We start from the raw sequence: 5,677 nt of genomic DNA on the forward strand, positions 1-5,677 counted from the left end.
GTGGCTTTGCTGCTCCACAGACATGCAGGAGTAATTGCCTTGGTTGCTTTCTTAGCAAGTGTTTTTGCTGTTAAACTTACTTTGCCAGCATACTTGTGGGGAGTAAAGACAATGGAGGACACAAACATATGGGTGGTAGATGTTCTTCCGCTCCAGTCCCTGCCTGGGGACTGTTACAGGACTTAATGCATCAATGGGAGTTCCTGCCTTTCCAAATGTCCCAGGCCCACTGCTGTCATCCTCCTGGTCCAGTACCTGTCTGAGATTTGGGGCCGGGGGTGGAGGGAGGGGTGGGAGGAGGGAAGCACCTGGGATGGGGCAGAGGCCGTGTGCTGCTTGGCAGAGCTCAAAGCCTGTGGGAATGCAAAGCGAGCTGTAGCACGAGCTCCGCGAGAGACGGCCAGGCATACCTGAACACAGGAACTGCGGGAAGGTGGGAGGAGGACGGCAGGGCATGGAGTGAAGGAGAAGGCCAATGGCGGTCAGCAAACAGCACGGAGAATTTAAACAAACCTGAAGGAATTCTCCCAAAGGCTCTGCTCTTTGCTAGTCAAATTCTGCCAGGATAAGCTTTTTTTTTTTTAAAGTGGCAGAGAGAGTTTGGCAGAGGGAGATGACAATTAGAACAACTAGCAGTTCTTTGCCGCTGAGGGGATGCTTGCACGAAGTGCACCTAACGTTCAGGCAAGGCTGAGCCAACCTTACAAGCAAGGTGCTTTCCAAAAACCTGCTGCTGTCAGCAGTGTTTTGCTCCCATGCTGGAAATCCCTGATTGTTTCAAATCCGGTTTGCTTATTTTTGAGGCTGCCAGCTGATTTCAGACCAGCCCAAGGCATCTTGGTGGAGGAAAATGACTTGGACTCCAAGCGTTACCAGGCCTGGCAAATATTGGCGCTCCTGAACACAACACCTTCGCCTCCTGGTGCGCACCATCACCATGGTCCTGGTGCTCAACAGGCCAGGAAAGCCCGGCTGGGAGGAGCGCCGCAGTGGGCGATGGGGCTGTGTTGCTTCTCAGTAAAGGCACCTGAAGGTCCCTGCACGGACCCTTCTGCCTTGCTGGGCATGGCCAGCCAACCCGCCAGGACTGAGAGCAGCATGGCAGAGCAAGCCCATGACTGGGAATTGCTCCAAGACAGTTGCCTTGATTCAGTAAACGACTGGGACTTGCACCCCTATACCTGATAACTTCAACTACAAACAAAAAATGAGCAACTTTTACATATTTTGCAAACTGAGGACCTATTTGGGGCTGATCTACCAGATGAAGGGACATGTTCATTTTCATACAGGAAGGGCTTCCATGACTGATAAACATTGGTTTATCTTTTTTTAGCCCCATGAAACTAAGCATGACAGAAAACAACTATTTATAAATACCCTTAGGGGTAAATATCAAGCAGGAAGAACTGCATGAGTTAAAGGTTAATGTTAGCCTGGGATCCAATGGGTATAAACTACTTGTGAATAAATGCAGGCTGGAAATGAGAAGACAGTGAACAGTAATGTGAGGAGCAAAATTCTGGAGTGCCCTGTGACTGCAGAGGTGGTCTGAGAAGCTTGTGGAAGGATTGTGCAATGAAGTAGGAATTCCTGAAGACAGAAAATGTTTTTTTTGTTGTGAGTCGTCAGGAATTTGGTGTGCTGCAGTAGTTGAAAAGAGAAGGGATTGTTGTTTTCCCCATACGCACACTAAATTACAGTGCCAGAGTCCTAGGGTTTCTGCTGGTTATCTGTGGGGATAAGAAAAGATTCCTCTCAGTACATCATCTAACCTGTGGGGGTTATTTTTTTCCCATTCTCTCAACAACTAGAGAGTAGTCACAGCCAAAAACATGATACAAATGAGATTTGCTAAACAGCATTAAACTCATGGGGGTCCTGGCTGGTGTTCTCATGGTCAGATCGCTGACAAGTTCAGGTTCAGATGGAAAGTCGTCCCTCAGCCAAGGCAGCAGAGACTACCGAGAGCTGGGTAGCCTTGTCCTCCTGTGCAGTAGGGACATTGCGCGCTTCCTAAAGACCACTGGCGATTTTCACTAAGCAAATCTGCATCGGGATGCCAGTATGCATCAGTAATCTCCCCAGGGCAGGGGTTGCCTCTGCCACACTGGACACTTTCAAGACAGCTGGACAGGGTGCTGGGTGGTCTTGTTTAGACTGGGCTCTTGCTCAGAAAGATTGGGCCAGAGGAGCCTTGAGATCCCTTCCAACCTGGGATTCTATGACTCTATGATGGATTGATGACTTCTAACTCTCTTGGTGCATGTCACAGGCATGAGCTTGGTCTTTTGTGACAGGCTATGGCGCTGTCGTGTTGTGCCGTGCTCATCGTAAGCAGATATCCTTCACACTGTTTTGCCCAAGACATCTATTGCCCAGTGGCATGGAGGTGTTGGGGCCTCAGCTACATAATCCCGGTCTCCCTTCCTGCCCTGGGTGCTTGTATGACCCAAACACGTAGCAGTGCCCCACGGTCTGTGCGGATCATCTTATGACAGGGCATCCCAGTGCTCTGTGCTCTTTCACTGGAAAAGAGGTTTGTAAAATTTTCTCAAGTGTGGGTGAGGAAGGTTTGGGTTGGACATTAGGAAAAATTCCTTCCCCAAAAGGGCTGTCAAGCACTGGAAGGGGCTGCCGAGGGAAGGGGGTATTTAAAAGCTGGGCAGACGAGGTGCTTGGGTTTAGCACCAGGATTTAGTGGTGGGATGGCAGGGTTAGGGGAACGGTTGGGCTTGGTGATCTTAAAGGACTTTTCCAACCTCAATGATTCTATGATTCTAAGGTGCTGGGATACACGCCTCGGTGCTAGGAGGCACCATGGGCTGCGGGCTGCGGTCCTGCACGCTGGCTTGGCACGTGTAGCTTCACCGCTGTCAAGGGACTGCACCCTCTGTTTCTGATTAAATACACTGCGTGGACAAACAGAAAATACCTAGAACACCGCAATAAATTATATATTCACCTTCTTACTGCAACATGGAAGACATAACCACAGGCTGATATTTCATATGAGTACATTTATTTTCCTAATAAATAAAAGTCCATATGGCATTATAGAGGAGCTGAGACATCATAAACTGTCCAGCTCCATTTGATTTATTGATTTCCTTCGTCCCCTGCTAGCAACTTCAGGCCTGGTTAAACTATTTCTGTGCATTATATCACAGCCATCCTACTTTTGTGGACTCTCAAGTGACCGTCCTGCACTCTCCGCATCATCGTCCTTCCTTGCTGTTACACAGTATAAGCCCAGAATATTTAAAGGATGATTTTGTATTATACCAAGCTGCTCTAGAAAGTGCTCTTCACTGATTATAAAGTAATTATGGAGGACAAGTTTCACTCAGTCCCAAAATAGCCTGGCATCAAATTCTCAGCTGAAATAAACTGCTATCATGCCGTTGTCTTGAGCGCAAATGTCCCAGGACAGAGCAGCAGCAGGTCTGGTCCCAAGTGGGGAGCGGTGGAGGTGGTAGAGGAGCTCAGTCATAAAACTGACGGTGAGTTAGGCTAATATATATATATATATATGTATGTATATATCTAACATTTTATTTTATTTTACAAACTGCTGGGAAGGCTGAGATTAGTGGGGGCTCGCAGAATACCCAAGTCAATGTAGTTAATTATTTAAACCAAAGGTACCGATTTCTTCAGAGCCCTTTTACTACCTTACAGGTTAGTGGTGAAAAATAACCTCTAGCTGAAGGCTGACAAAGCAGGAGATGAAGATAACACTGTTGAGAGCTGAAGATGTTCAGGACCAGGATTAGCTACTCCTTTGTGCCTGACGCTATGGGACCCCCTGGTATGGGGCAGTCTGTAGTAAGCATAATTAGCAAAACTTTCTTGTTCAGCCGGAACAACTGTAGCAGGAGAAGACTGACAGATGGATTAGCCCACACTTGTCATTCGCATCTGAGCCCTATTTAGGCAGTGAGGCTGTTCTGCCTACTGATCTTGATTTCTATTTTGAGAAAAGATGTTTTTATGATACGTGGTCTGATACACATTCTCCTTAATAGCCCATAGGATTGTCACTGAAATAACCCCCCTGATGAATGCTGTAAATACAGGTATGGACACGCATGTGCCTCTCTTTAGACATAATTTTGGGAAGCTGCAGTGGTTATCGGAATAGCAGACTTTACTGTGCACCAGGATGCTGCTGGCTAATAGCTGTGTGGTCCTCAAAGCTCACGTGCACATTGCAGATCACATTGCAGCCGGTGGCACCCTGAGAACATGCAACTGAAGTACTTAACATCAGCCTAACTCTTCCCAGGGAACTGAGGGAGGGGAAAGGGGGAGGGGGTTGGATGACACAGGTCTAGGGTGCTCAGCCTGATTCGGTCAGGCTGATGACCCTGTGTTCTGCAAGTCACGCTCCTTAAGATGTCCTTAGCTGAGCTTCAGTTTCACAGACTCACAGACTCACAGAATTGTTTGGGTTGGAAAAGCCCTTTAAGATCACCAAGACCAACTGTTCCCTTAACCCTGCCATCCCACCACTAAACCCTGGCCCTAAGCACCTCGTCTGCCCGGCTTTTAAATACCCCCAGGGATGGGGACTCAACCTCTTCCCTGGGCAGCCCCTTCCAGTGCTTGACAGCCCTTTAGGGGAAGGAATTTTTCTCAGTGTAAGGTATAACCTTATTTCATGGAATACGGATTCTTTGCTAACACCTATATAACGTAAGTACAGTTTAGATTCACAGGTAGAGGAAGGAGTGGCAATCTATCAAGCTATTTAATTTCTCCTTCCCATTGCAAATCATTGTCTCCTTAGTGTGGGAAAAACACCTCTGCTTAAGAATTGGTTTATATTGGCTGAGAATACAGTAAACTTGAAGGCAAATGTGTTCTGTGAATCTGTAAAAATCTGCACCGCTTCCACTTAAAACCGCTTGGAAACCCCTTCATGAAATATTGTCTCTTTTGTTCTTACAGCATTGACCGTAACACATGCCACAAAATGCCACTGCTTGATTTTGCAAAGCCCCAACCTGTTGATTGCACTTTACCACCAGAGATGCTCTTTTATATTTGGCATTTATATGAAAATGAAATGCTTCATTCTTGAATTCGGTAGGTTCCCATACATCTGTTTTTCTCAAATTCTGCTCTTTCTTTTTCTCATATAATTTTCACTAATAAGAATAAGCCTTTTGGATCAATTAAACTGTTCAATTTTTCTAGCAAAGGGATTCTTCCATGTATTCTTTTGTGTCTCTCTCTTCTATGATCCGCTTATTTCAGTAGGAATTATAACAGGCTTGACAAGAGCAGGGATGTTACTCCCCACTCCTCCTCTTTTCTCTGATGGATTTTTCAGAACTGGAGAAAAAGAACCGTGTTACTTTAGAAGCAATTTGACCCACTACCTACGGAGTCGTGCGCTTTGGCTTTTGGGACTTAAACGACCCCTTTTTATGGGGGGAGAAGCCCCACCTATGTAGATAATGTGCATATTGCGTGTGTTAATTTTGCAGGGTAACTAACCTTTGGAGTGCGAAGTTAAAGCGCTCTCTTTGAGGCACCAGCGGGTATGCCTGCTTGCTTAGTATCTCATCTGCAAGAAAACCAGGCTGTGGGATGTGGCTGAGCAATAGCAATCAAGCAGTGAATGTTGGAGGCGCCTCGTCTATCCTGGCCAGGCTCCTGCCAGGGAATG

The sequence above is a fragment of the Egretta garzetta genome, unplaced genomic scaffold (genome assembly GCF_000687185.1).
Source record: "Egretta garzetta isolate BGI_Z169 unplaced genomic scaffold, ASM68718v1 scaffold451, whole genome shotgun sequence".
NCBI classification, from domain to species: Eukaryota; Metazoa; Chordata; class Aves; order Pelecaniformes; family Ardeidae; genus Egretta; species Egretta garzetta.